This window comes from Poeciliopsis prolifica, unplaced genomic scaffold (genome assembly GCF_027474105.1).
Source record: "Poeciliopsis prolifica strain line A6 unplaced genomic scaffold, Auburn_PproV2 SCAFFOLD189, whole genome shotgun sequence".
In the NCBI taxonomy this organism is placed as follows: domain Eukaryota; kingdom Metazoa; phylum Chordata; class Actinopteri; order Cyprinodontiformes; family Poeciliidae; genus Poeciliopsis; species Poeciliopsis prolifica.
Genome location: NW_026562564.1, coordinates 69,724 through 84,548, shown reverse-complemented (window position 1 = coordinate 84,548; position 14,825 = coordinate 69,724). Strand labels below are relative to the sequence as shown.

Genomic DNA, 14,825 nt, shown 5'->3' with positions numbered 1-14,825 from the left:
AACGCTGCACTAGAAATTTAACCAGGTAACAGAAAAGAGAATCACTTAAAGTTAATAGCATTTAAAAAATACTAATGTTTTGATAATGACTAATGTTTGAGGAAAAAAAATATTTTTTGAAATGTTTTTTCAATTTTTTTTATTCCAGGTCTGGAAGTAAAAGGCTTTGGTCATTACAAGCTGCACTTCACATAGTTGATCTGGACCACTAACCAAGGCATAGAATGAATCATTAAAATACTTGGTTCACAATCACAGAGGAATGGTCTGCAAATCAAGAGTTGAAATAAATAACCAAACACTCAGTTTTTAAAAGTAGAACTGACATAATAGTAGTGTGTACTCACCAGGCGTCTGTCCATGGCTGTATGTGAGAGGCAGAGTATGTGTAGAGACAATCTGAGTCTGGCCATAGGCCACAGACGACTGCTGGTGCTGCTGGTGTCCATTTTGAACGGGCATTGGCAAAACTTCCCAGCAAAGTTTGGGGACACTGGCACTTGTCCCTGGCGCTACATTTACCACCATTAATGCACGGCAGGTGACACACCACTGAGGACACAGAAAAAATAAGATATTAGAGCAGGAACTGTTGGTAGAACAATCCTCTCAGCGTAAAAAAAAAAAAAGATTTGATAGAGTAAATGTCTCTTAATACTGACAACCATCCAAATTAAAGACAGTTCATAATAATTAAGGATGTACATTTATCTGACACGAGAAAAGTTTATTTCTGTCCAAAGACCACAAGGCTTCTGTAAGAGCAGGTCTTCTTTAAGAAGACAGATGAAATCGATGTTTGGATTGGACATTTTGGAGCGATGTGGTGGTGGACGTCTGTATGAAAAAATCCCATGAAATTACTGAGATTTTCCCCAGTAATTTAATGTATACTTTACATTATTATCAAACATTTCTATTATTATATAGATATATATAGATATATCTATCTATCTATCTATATATCTATATATAGATAGATAGATAGATATCTATATCTATCTATATATCTATATTTATATATATAGATATATATATATAGAATCTATCTATATATATATCTATATATTTTATATATAGATATATATAGATAGATTCTATATCTATATATATATATATATTTCGCTCTATAACCTTACTAACCTCTACTAACCACTTTTAACCTTTATTTTGTATTGTTTATTTTATATGTTCTATATGTTTTATTTTATAAAGCATTTCAAAACTTTTACTTCACAACACTTTGCATTATTATCAAATATTTCTATTACACAAATATTAACTCAAATATAAGTGTTGCTTTGTCTTAAAGTTGAACTGTATGCCTCTGGCATTGCTTAACATTTATTTCATCTTAGTTCATGCGCATCCCATGCACATGAACTAAGTATTCCAAAATCACATGTAAACATGTGAAAATTTGTGTGAACCACATGTGCATTTTTTATGTGGTACATGATTTTCAGATGTGATTTTTAACCACAAAATTAATTAGATTTTTAATACATATTAAGGATAATCACCCAATCTTTACATGGAAAAAAAAATCTGATCATATGTGGTGCACATGTGAGAAATATGATTACTGGTGATCCCGTGTTGAATAAACCATGGATCACATGAAAAAAATATTTTAGATTTTATGACATGTGAAACTTGGGAACCACATGTGAATTTCAATGGGATTTTTTTGTAAGGGTCAGAACGCATCCTTTTCCCTCATTGTCGTTATGTGGTTGTCTGAAAACATAAATAGCAATAAACCTCACAGGCAACATTATTGTGAATACTATTTCAGCAACAGCAGTATAACAATTGACGCCTCTTGCTTTAGAGATTTTATATTTCCGTTTTCAAATCGTGTGTTGATACTGGGATAGTGTTGGTTTTACTTTAGGGAATTTATTTATTTTATCAAAATCACGCTGCTGAGCACAAACTTCCTGTTTGGGCCTGTTTGTGCTGAGCAGGCGCAGCCATCACGAACACAAAGTTTCCTTGAAGCAGGATCACCTCAACTCTCTGAACAGCTGTAAACATTAGCTTCCTTCTGAAAACGGTCGGACTGGAAATCCATTAAAACGTCAAAAGAAATGTTTAAAAGCACCCCAGAAAGCCAGCAGAACCATTTCTCAAGATGACTTTTAAAGATTCTAACAGGTTCTGGCTCAGTGCAAGCACAATCCTGTGGAAGATAAATTGAAGCAAAGATCAGGTTTCCACTGTCTTCCCAGTTCCCTCTGAATTCTCTACAGAGGAAACACATTTGGCCTCCATCAATAGACTTGGATGTTTCACAGGAAAGTTGTTGAATGCTGCAGTCAACCAAAAGACGTCAAGTTTTAAAGCACTATAAACACCTGACAGCTGGAGGAAGAACTGGGCTGCCACTGTTATCATTCTTCAGCTGATTATCAAGTTAAATGCCTCAGTATCAAGCCAATCTACAGGCTCACAAGATCTGGTGTGAAACGGAAGTTTACTGAACAGTGATTGCTTTGGATGAATATTAGAAGGACCATGTTAAATATTAGGCCATGTTTAAACTTTTATCACTTTCAATCGTCAAAATTTCTTGAGACTTGACAGAAATTCAGAACTTGTGGTCATAACAACTCTGACAGGAGATGTGAAGAACATTATTATGGAAGTGATATGTTCTTAGATTTTCTTTAATGGTCAATGTAAATGATGGTCAGAATAATTTTCAAGTCATAAACTATTACAGTATAAATCAAATTTCACTGATCGAAGCTCCCCAGGAGAACAGTATTTTTTTCAGAATAAAAAACTCAAAATGTACTGCTCCAAATTATTACGCACAGCAGATTTTCTAAACATTTTATAGATTATAAAAGAACTGCAAACGGTCATTCTTTGAATGTGCAGCATTAAGTGGTCACATGTATTAAGCCAAAAGCTAGTTAAGTCAAAAACATCTTAACAGTCAGAGTCACATGTTAAACATAGCACCTTTCTTTGGTTTCACCTGCACAATTCCTGCCTCCATTGAACTTGTGAGTGTGTGGATAGTTTCTGCTTGAATTTCTTTGCAGGATGTCAGAACCCCTTCCCAGAGCTGCTGTTTTGATATGAACAGAGTCCCACTCTCAGATCTTCTGCTTGAAGAAACTCCAAAGGCTCTCAATAGGGTCAGAGGTCAGAGGAGGATGGTGACCACACCATGAGTTTCTCGCCTTTTATGCCCATAGCAGCCAATGACACAGTGGTATTCCTTGCAGCATGAGATGGTGCATTGTCATGCATGAAGATAATTTTGCTACTGAAGGTGTGGCTCTCTTTTTAAACCACGAAAGAAAGAGATCAGTCAGAAAGTCCTTATACTTTGCTGAGGTGATTTTCACACCTTCGGGGCTCTGAAGGGGCCGACCAGCTCTCTCTCTCTCTCTCGCTCTCTCTTTCTCTCTCTCTCCCTCCTCATAATTTCAGCCCACCTCCTTGCTGACGTCACAACCGTGTTGGGGCGTGGTGGCCATCCACCATCAGTGAACAAGTCTGTTTGAAAATTAATCTTCATGTATGGCTGGCCCACTGCGACCGCTTTCTGCTTGTGAGTACTGGTTAGTGGTGACCTAATGGTAGGTTCATCCCTGGAGGATCCTCCACCTTGAGGTTTCAGAGGCACCAGCAGCTTCAAATAACTGTTTGCTGCTTTGTAAGGGCATTTTAACAGCTGCTCTCTTAATCCATGAATTTGTTTAACTGAAACCTTCCTCATTATGTCTTTATCTGTACAAACCCATCTTTGGGAGTACAACCAGATCCACCTTTTTGCTTTCAGTACATCATGACTCATTTCAGATTCCTCTTTCTCTCATAACCAAAGTATGATAACATAGCAAGTGTGATTTATTTTGTTGCACTCCCTTTAGCTCAGTTTAGTTTTCAGATAAACCATTGTCTTTGTCAGTTCTGCTCATTTTAAACAGATGAGAGAGACAGCAGAAAGAGGGAGAAGGGTTTTAAGGAAGGGGCGGGAACAAGAGCAAGCCTGGGCAGGAACACAAGTCATCAGCTTTGCTTCTGAACATATGCAAAGTGCAGTGTGGATCTAAACATTAAGACCAGGATATGGAGCGTGGCTAGGTAGCATCGAGGTGGTTTAACCTGGAGGGAAAACAGAGCTGAGGATGTCCTTGAAATGTCCATGTTGCTGAAAAAAAAAAAAAAAGAAAAAAACATTCTCTGCAACAGGGTGGCTTTAAAATGTATTTTGAAAAATAAAGCCCATACTTGGAATAGTTCTAATAATAAAAATGACTCCAGAACTTAGTAACTAGAGGAGGCGACAAAGACATCATCACCACCACTATTATGTTTGAATCTTCTATTATTTAAGAGTAACAGGCTGAATACATAATGCTGCAGGCAGTTTAGATTTTAGAAATTTTAATAAAATATTGTCACACAAAGAATGTTACCATGTTCATCCTGCCATGCATTCTGGGTAAATGACATATAATGTTCAACTGCGTTAGAGCTGTCCAGCCAAAACAGCAATGAGTAACGTCATTAAGCTTTTTTAAATATGAACCGGAGCACAATGAAATCAAACAAAATTTGTAATCACAAAAGGTAATGAAGATGAGGAGGATCAAAGGGAGGAAGAAGACAGAGTTGGCTATAAGAGCTGGTGTTTTTCTTCTGCTGCCACCTTTCAGCTTCCTAAATGAAACAAAAAATGACACATATCATATCTGCCAGACTGTGTGATGTGGTCAGTACTTCTGTGACCGGTCTCCCTGTGTAAACGGGGCAGCAGTAGAGCCGCTTATTCTACCGCCACAGAGCTCTGTTAACATTAAAAGAGCTTCCAGCACTGTCTGATGTTTCTACCTCAGTTTTTTTTTATCTCTACCCAGTGGCAGTGGAGTTTAGGCACTTTGTTACCTTAACAAGCTAAAAACAAGAGCCTTTGTCAGTTTTGCTTGTACAAATGACAAAGTCTTCTGGAGAGAAATGTTGAGAGCATAAATGTATGTCCTTCTCTATCAGATCAGTGCAGGCTGTCAGGCTGTGCTCTTCTTCTGTTAGAGAGGAGATTCATGTCGACACAATCACTGGATAAACAGTTGCACCACATCATGTCTGAGGACCGCAGCATGAATTATCAAGATGATTTATTATTAAAGGAATATATGATTCAACAGAACACTGAACTTCCGGTTTAATAATCTTCAATAAGAAGCAGATATTTCAGATAAATAAAAAAACAGCTCAATGAACAGCATGTATCAAAATGACACAAAAACACCTTAATGGTTTTCACAAACTATTTGTAGATTAGAGTTTGTGAACTCTAATCCACAAACTTCAACGGTCTTGGCATTTCTTAAATGATAATAATTGTTATGATATTCACTTAATGTTGTCTTAGTTTGTTTGTTTTTCTTAATGGCTTTCATTTTCTATTCTTGAATAGGAAGCTATGGAAACTGAAAACGCAAAATGTGTATACATAGAGGTGATGTAGTGGAGCTGTTGTTAATAACATTAGTTTTGCATTACATTTGGTACAGTAATATTGAACTGAACATGAAAGGGATGAACTCCCTGGTTCATCCAGGGTTAACAGCATTTTTAAACCTTACATTAATCCAGTCCCAATAATTTCTTCCGCTGAGTCAGAGCAGAATTCAGCTTGTTATGCTCCAACACTCGGAAGTCCTTTGTTCAAACAGAGGCAGGTTGAGACAGAGTTTGCTGAATTCATGCAACAGTACTCCCATGTAATGGCATCCACAGCACTGAAGCTGCTTCATGAGATCAGGTTAGAGTCAGCTTCAGGATGGTCACAGCTCACAGTTGGCTGACTAGATACCAGATCAGTTCAACCAAAAACAACTAAAATTTCATAAGGTATAGAAGTGGAGCAGCAACTTAGCCTCCAGATTCAACCCTCATCCCATCCCAAGCCTCCAACTCTGACCCCAAAGGAGATCCTCTGTGGTTGTAAAGCTTCTTGTGGCGGCTGGGGAGAAAATAATTCTCTGAATGTCTGGCCCAGTCTGCTTCGTTATGTGATCAAAGGAAAAGTTCTTCAGAAATGAATAATTCTTTCACATGGCTGCAAATACATGAATACCATTCTATCCACTTCTCTACTATATATTGTGAATACGTCTAAGCCAACATGTCCCAGTAGAGACACAAAGGCACAATGAGAGGAGAAAAATGCAGTCACCACTCATCTAAATCAAAAACACATTTCCTCCTTTTATTATCAGTGGCACAAAATAACGAAAGAATAAAGTTAGTTTCTAAAGTACTCTGCTACAAAGCAATGTAGGGAAGGCAAGGGACATAGAATCAGAAATATAGAACCACCAGACAGAAGCTAAAATATGTACTAAGCTGCTACCAATATGTCCTTCTATAAATACTCTTTCAGTCCTCTACTGTCTCTTTGTGCAGAAATCTGACATTGTGTGCTTGTATATTGTATATTGGCTTCGTTAACTTAGAAAAACAGGTGAGCTGCAGCTGATCTTTCACTGGTTCTTTGCACCCAGAACACTTGCTGCTTTTGTTGTTGAGCAGTGGAAAAGTCATGACTAATATAGAAACTTGTAAGACTGATTTTTTTGAGATGTGCCTAGACGTAGCTGACCACTTGAATCAGCATTGGGAAATGTTGATAAAGCATTTGCAAACCTGAAAATGAGGGTCTACTGACTACACAGTCAGAACGGGTAATTAGGCAACTTGCATTGATCATACTAATATCTGACATAAAACACTTAAGGCTGTTTAAGTTCTTAATGTTGCCATGGTTTAAACTTAGAATGAAATTCTTTGTAAACTCCAGAGCAGTGAAACAGTGACTGCTCTCGCTCACACACAGTGTGACTTCGCCTCTGCTCATGATAGACAGGCTGTCTAAAGCTCCCACATTTGCAGTAAGTAAAACAATGACTTTTCTAGCACAGTTTGACCATGATTTTATTGTTTGAAATTAATCCGATACAAAAAATACATATTTTAACAGAATGCACTTTATATTTTGAGGTGTGCAAATAAAAAACAACTCCTTGTCTTGGGGGTTATGACTGAACTAGTATGAAAGATTGGCTTTAGATTTGTCTGAAAACGCTGCTGGATTTGTGGTCTTAGTGTTTCACAGACGCTTTAGCATAAAGGCAACTCAATTTCTGATCCATACAAAAAGTAGAAATAATTATATTTGCATATTTAAAGTCATTGCATTTTGTTCTTAAAAAGGGAAATCAGAAGCAGTTAAAATTGATTTTGGCAGTTCACGGCTTGAGAACATCAGAGACCGCCAATCATTCACAAATCTTCTGAGCAATGTCAACACAATTCAAATACTTTTCTTCCGTTAAGCTAAACCTTTGTTTAATGATTAGAGACGAGACAATGATGGCTGATAATGGTGGAAACCAGAAGCAGCCAGAGTCAGAATCACCCACCTACTCTGAAGTTCGGCGCTGTCAGCGTGTCTGTGGCGTGGCCGTTCTCACTGATGATGGTGGTGGTGTTTCCCCTCTCACAGCTGTTGTGACATCTGCTTCCTACGCAGGTCACTTTGCAGATGGTGGGTGTGAAGACCACCTTGATCCTTCCTGTTTGGTTCCCCAGCGCTGCTGACAAAACGGAACAAACCAGAAGGCGGGAGAGCAGGAGTCTTGTTAGAGCCATAAGAAGCCGAATTACTCTCCAGTTGAATCTGCTCACTCAGAACTGCAGACACCAGTCAAAACAGTGAACTAAACTATGCTGTCGTTAACATTTCTGGAAAACTTCAGAATGTGGATCCTCCTTCAAAGAGCTCGTGTTACTCCTCCCTCTCCACTGAATCCAAAAGCGTCTCCGAAATGTGAATGAGACGCAAGGAAAAAAGAAAATATGTGGGTGAGATTAGCAAACAAAACTCTGGGCTGTTGCAAAATCCGTCATCAGAAGACTTGGACAAAACGACGAGCAACTTCTGCCCCTGTGTGCACACTTCTCCTGGTGCCTGTTCCCCCCTCTGGTTTTATTTCAGGTTCACCTAACTATCCTCAGAACTTCTTCCCCTCACATAAAGACTGAACGGCTCATCCTGAAAGACCGGGAAGAGCTTATCAACTCGTTCCTCCGTCTGCAGCGACTTTTCCCCACCCTCAAGAATACCAGCCCACAGAACAAAAGGCCAGAAGAAAAGATACCTGAAGGCACATCACATCTACCTCAGAGTTAGTCACAGTTCGTCTTTCTTCCCATTTTAGCATCAAAGGGTTCTTTGTTCTATTAAGTTTGTTTAATTCTCTGCTTATTTAAAAAATCTGTTCCCTGTGCGCGGATTCCAGGGTTCTGTGTGCCGGGTCCAAACCCCTGTCTCCACGGAGCTCTGCTGTGTCTGCGCCTGTCAGCTGGATCACAGCACAATTATAAAATCAAGTCAAGCAGCCAGAGGAACATTTTACCAAATATTATGCAGTATTTAGAGAAGGATGCCTGCAGCGTATGTGTATGAAAACACTTCCATGGTTTAAACATGATGTGTACAAGTGAGATCTTTACTAGAACAACACACAGGCCAAACACACCAACCGATTTTCATAACACACATTGGAATCACAAATTATTCTCAAGCTCATAGTTTGTTGTTTTTTTCCACTGTTTTTTTTTTTAGAGATCTCAAGCCTCTAAAAAACATTTAGTCTGGTTTGCTGTCTGTCGACTGGGATTTCAAACCTGCACTGCTTGTTCTTAAGCCTATTTTAACACTTTATAATCTTGGAAGAAAAGCAAACTAGATGCTGTGTGTTATTTTAACAATTAGTCAAATCTAATATTTATCCTCACAGGAACAAAAGTATTAATGTTTTAAGAACGATCGTAGAAGCAAAGTGCCTGTGAAGGTGACATTTCAGAATAAATCAAAGTGCTTTTTTAACAACTCCTCATCTCTACATACTGGAGTTGGAGATTTTCTCCTCACTAAGTCATTTTGGAATTTTTATCACTAAAATATGTAATTAAATTAGTTACCTAATTTTGTTTTGTTACATTCATTTATCTTCAGTGGGCAGTGATTGTATGCTTGTTAACATTTTATTTTTTGTTTTACACTTATTTACACTTCTTTTGCTTCTAGACCAGTGATTATTAGCTGAATATGAGCTTTGCATGTGGAGTTGCTCTTTATTTCTTGTTTCTCTTAAAAAAAATAGTTCAAGTTTTATGACAAAAGACAAAAAAAAAAATTAAAAATGGAAACAATTTGTTTAAAAAGATTTGTTTTTTTTATACTAAAAGAAACACTAGGTTCATATATTTTTAAAGATTATTGCCACTATCTAAAGAATATGTAATTGTTTGTAAAAGTAGACATTACTTCTCTTCTTACACATTGATTTTATTTATTTTATTTCATTCATTTATTTTTAGTTTAAGTGCATTTCAACAAAAGTTATCTCTCTGACTCCCAGCTGTCAGCCCAAAATATAAACTTTTTTGCATAACTTCGATCTCTTTACCAAAGTACTGTGCCTCCTATGTTATAATATTTAATTAATTTATTCATGACGGTGTCAACTTTTTCTGTTTGTGAACAGTAAATGTTCTGAGACCGCTGCGTGAAACTGCCAGACTTGGCTCAGGATTCTCTTGCAAAAGAAATGTTTGTTCTTAGTGGAGTTTTACTGGTGAAATAAAGGTTAAATAAAATATAAAATATGGTCCAGAACAAGATTTCATTTTTGTGATACGAGACAAAAGAAGAAATAAATGTAGGAAATCCCAATAAAAACAGAAAGGCTCACAATGAGATCAGTTTATTCATTTGATCTTTCTCTTGTCTTAGCGAGGTGTGTCCAAACTCCAGTGTGTTCTGCTCTGTCTGTGCCTCTCAGCCGTTTCACAGCACAATCACAGAGTTTTGAAGCTGGTGGCCGTAGGAGTTTTGGACCCCGGCACAAAGAGGCCAGCACCTTCTCAGGGGTCAAATACTTTCCCAAAACCATTTTGAAATAAAACTGTGTGAATAAGTGAACATTTAGCAGCATCTTTGTTGGCCAAGTCAACAAAGCCAATGTGTAGGAGACAGAGCTGACTGGTTGGGACACAATCAGAGTGGTCATGTTTATCTCTCGTACTAAATTCTGTCTGTGAAATGTGCTAAACCTCTCTAGATGAAAAATATGGAGCTGTAATTAGGTTTGTCAGCAGTTCTCCAAGCAGATTCCCGTCCTCCCAGTGACAACATGTCAGAAGTTCTTCTCACCACAGCAATGAGAAAACTTCCTCATCTACTAATTTCACATCTGTAACTGTGTAGATTTGCAGACTGTCAGCCTTGTCAAGCATATGGAAAGGAAGTCAGCAGAGTATCTCAGACAAAAACACAGACATCAGAAGTTGAGAGCAGAAAGGATCACAATGAGGTCCATCCAGTCTGCAGCGAGCAGACTTCCCTTTGCACAAGTCTGGAAGAAATGTGTTTGGTGTTCTCTGGTACGTTTATCGCTTTAGAGGTTAAAGGAAAAGTAACAGATCCGAGCCAATGCCTTCAAGTAATTGAGAATCAACAAGTGTGACCAGTTTGATAAAATGTTCTGTAAGGTGTGTTGGCAGGGTAAGACATCATCAAAGACCTGAGAAGCAAAAGATGTTTGCCATCAGCAAAAATGAACTCCACCATTCAACAGAGAAAACCAGTGAAAACATGGTGAACCTCTGCCAATATTGTCAATAGTGGACATCCCAGAAATAGACTGCATGTCAGACAATAAAATGTTCAAAGAAACCATAAAAAAAGCTAAGGGATACAGTCCAGACTCTGCAGGCTTCAGTTCTGATCTTAAAGCTGATAACAAAACATTTTAGGAAATATTGAGAGATCCTCCCAAATCATGACTGACTTAAAGACACTTTCAGGTCAATCAGCGCACAGAAGAAGTTGTGAACAATAACGTTTTTGTACAAAGCTTATTTTATTCATTTAATAGATTATTAAATAGATTAATTGAAGTGGCCCAATTAAGTTTTTTTTTCCAATTTCAATATAAAATCGAATTGCTGGTGTTCATAAATCCTGCCTCCTGTTTGCAGTGGCATTTATAAATACCAATCATTGATCATAAATGCTTGTCAATATTTCTGAAATGTTAAAAACAACAAACATCACACTGTGTGGTGCATATATGGAGAACAGCAGCTTAGGAAGCACAAAGCAAACTGTCTGATATTCCTGTTGAAATTTGGTTTCCATGTATAAAACGAACCAAAACACTAAAAGCAGAAAGAAGAGGACCTGCTCACCATGGATGGAGTTGTGTCCCACCGTCAGAGGATGGGCCGCTCAGGTTGGGGCTGAACATGCATCTGTGTGTGAGTGGTGTGTGTGTGGTAGTACTTGGGCTTTATGACGTATTGCTGGTTCTGTCCAGAGTGGATCGGCACAGGCCGGATTCTGGAGAGAGAAAAAACAATAAGAACACAAATAAACAGAAAGACAATAGTGCATAGAGAGAGTTAAAACAAATTCTACACAGAGTAACATAAATAAAACTAAGTTACATGCAGATTTTCCTCAACAACATCATAAAGCAGGTGTTTTAGTTGTGATGGTGGAGAGAAAGCAGCTGCACTCACAGCCGTGATCAGCGACCAATCCACAGCAACATCCGTTTAGTGAAACTTCTCCATATTTAAAGAATGCAGTTCTTTACCTTGAGTTAGATATTGTCAATTACTGAATAATCACTTAGTCAAGAGTTGCTAAATTCCTCTGGTTCTTCCAACAACAGTGTCACCAAGCTTAATTTCAGTCCAAGGACTGAAAATGTTATCGAAACGAACGACAGAACAGAAGCAAAGAGCTCAGTCCTTATACATAGTAAAGTATCTAAGGACAAATACCAAACCCCATAACCGTGCCAGGGTGCTGTGTGTAGTTTTTTGTGTGTGTGTGGGAGTGTGTGTGTATGATAGACCAAGAAACTAAAAATAAGAGGTAAAAAACCCATTGATTAGGGATTTAATAAAAACACGAGGAAAGGAGAGACATGTTAATGAAGTGTGAAAACATTAGGCTTTTTTGGGTGGAGGTCAGCAGCAATGACTCCATTATAAAGCAGAACTGGCAAATGTGTTGGAGATGAGGCAGAAAACATGCTTAAAGTGAATCTGGTTGTCCTGCACCTTTAACAAGGAAATAATCAGGTTACATCAACATCAGCATTAACTATTAACTCTGAGAAAGCAACAAGATCCAGCAAAGAGAACCTCAGCAATATGTTGCTCAAAGGATACATTAGAATGGCTTGAGAAGGCTGCCCTGCGACGGACTGGCGACCTGTCCAGGGTGACCTGTCCAGGGTGACCTGTCCAGGGTGACCTGTCCAGGGTGACCTGTCCAGGGTGACCCCGCCTCTCGCCCGAAACGTTCGCTGGAGATATTATTAAGCGTTAAGCGACAAGGTGTTTCCCACTCTTACTCCTCTCAGTCAGGTCACACAGGCCTTACACACACTGTCTGTTAGCTACACACTGGATGCCAGGGATTTGCTCAGCCAAACGGAGCATGTGCTCTGAATTGTGATCATGCACTCATGACATTAATGGAGATAAGCAGCTTATCTCAACTTAGTTACAGAGATCAGTCTCAGCATGTATGGTGGGAAAGAGTGATAGCCCATATTCAGGGGAACCTGCGCCGTTGCCAGTGGATGTGAACAGTGACTGGCCGGTGCATCATCCCTTCATCAAACAAAGAGGAAGTACATTATTGTGGAAAACATACAGAGATTTTCTGTCAACTCTAATCTCAACACTCAACCATAAACCCATTCACCTCACAAACGTTATGAGAGCATATGTTTCCATCAGAGTACTTATTTCATATTTCATCTCTGAATATTTGACCTAACAACACAGGAAGGTTTCACTCCTTAAGCATATTTCATATCCAATCATATGAATTATATTTAAAGGGCCTTTCATTCATCTTAAACCATTTGTAAAGTGTCCATTAGTGTACATGTAGAGTCTTCTAAGGACACAACTTCTGGTAAAGGAGTTGAAATAGTAGGCAAGGAGTATTAATCAAGTTGAATCCAAGCTCACACATCACTCTATAAGTTTCCATCCTACTGTTGTGTGAATGTTGAGCAAACTTTGAAAAGGTTGTGAAAAAAGAATATGCAAATTAAGCATTTAACTAATAAACCAGGCGATGCAAAGTGTACTTTCATCAGATGTTGACACTAGACATGGCAGCAACAAACAGGAAGTAGATGTTGGAAACTAAGCCTGGTTCATACATCTCAGACATGGAGAGAGGTTTTCCGAAATGTGTTGCTATTCGGCAAGTTGTCATGTCAACTAGAATTGGTGATGTTTCATGCTGATAAAAAATTTACGCATGACTGATGGAAACAGCTGGTCAAGATCATGTGACAGAAATTTATATTACTCAGCAAATGTATCTCCATCTCCCCTTTCGTGCATTAACCAACTAAAGAAAGCATGAAGACATTTTTGTGGAGCTGAGAAAGTTTCTTCAAATTTCGCAGTTTCTATCAACCATAATGCGACATTTCAAAACACACTGCTTTTGTTCTAATGCAAGAACAAAAGCACTGTGGGCATGCAGTTTACTGTATTTATTTTTCTGGTTACGGTATGAGGGTGAAAGATTCTATATTCAGACACAAAGCGCAGATGGTTGCTTTTATTACCTCAGTTAACAAGATAACCATTCCCTTCCCAACCGGATCTCAACACTTCAAAGCCAGCGACAGAGGAAGTGAGTAACATCGTTTCACTGACAGCCTGGTTGAGTTCTTCAGAGTTCTTCAATTTTTGAAGGTCTTTGACATGATCCAACTTCCTAATATAACCAAAAACCCTTAATGGAGAGTTTAAGAGAGATTGATTCAGCAGTCCTACTATAAGGCACTAAAGATAACCCTGGGAGAATTTTATTCCTACATTGAGCAGGTTTTAATGCTAGCACTGCAATTGGATTTCACAACTAAGAAAAGCTACACATTATTCCCTAAAACACTTACTAACCAACCTTCAGACAGATAAATTAAATGACCATCCATTTCTAATCCACAGGGTGTAAAGTAATGGCAGCCATCCCTTTGTGGCTGTAACAGCTTCAGCTCTTCTGGCAAGTGTCTTTTTTGTTTGTTTTGCTTTTTTTTCCATTCTGTCTGAAACACATCTGTGAAGCCACATACTGAAGTTGAACCAGAAGGCCTAAATTCTCAGATTTAATCATTATTAAAGGTTATCTATCAGATTGAGGTAAAGACTGTGAAGGCCAGTCGAGTTCCTCCACTAAACTGGCTCATTCTTGTATTTATGGACCTCAATTTATGCAACCATAGACAGTCAAGTCAGAACCAACTCTCCAAACCAGTGTGTTATTCTAATTGCTATATCTTGTGACCAGGGTAACAAAAAATTAGCATTATAAACTATTCAGTTGGCTAACATAGCTCTAGATTTTTGGTGTTATGTTGGAAGAACAGGTTCATAAATAGATAGAAATTGACCGAGTTTTTAACGGTGCGGCCATCACTACAGTCTGTGCGTGACATCCATATTGGATTTTTAACAATGAAGGTTGGTGGAAAATGTTATGTCAAAATTTCACCTCACCATCACTGTTTTAATATTGAATGGATCTTTGCAGCACTCCGGAGCAGCTTTCATGAAAAGCCAACTCTGCACCTTCAGACTTCTGTACACATAATTGTCCTAAAGCTGCAGGCAACAAGTCAGTGCTTTTATTCTGGTGGGAAATAGAAGCAGGTTATTCTCACCTTTAATGAATGAATGAGCAC

General features: G+C 38.3%; 1 pseudogene; it reads right to left on the bottom strand.

Annotated features, from left to right (window-relative positions):
• The window catches only part of LOC129356738 (latent-transforming growth factor beta-binding protein 1-like), a 68,801-nt pseudogene that overhangs the window by 32,130 nt on the left and 21,846 nt on the right, over positions 1-14,825 (bottom strand).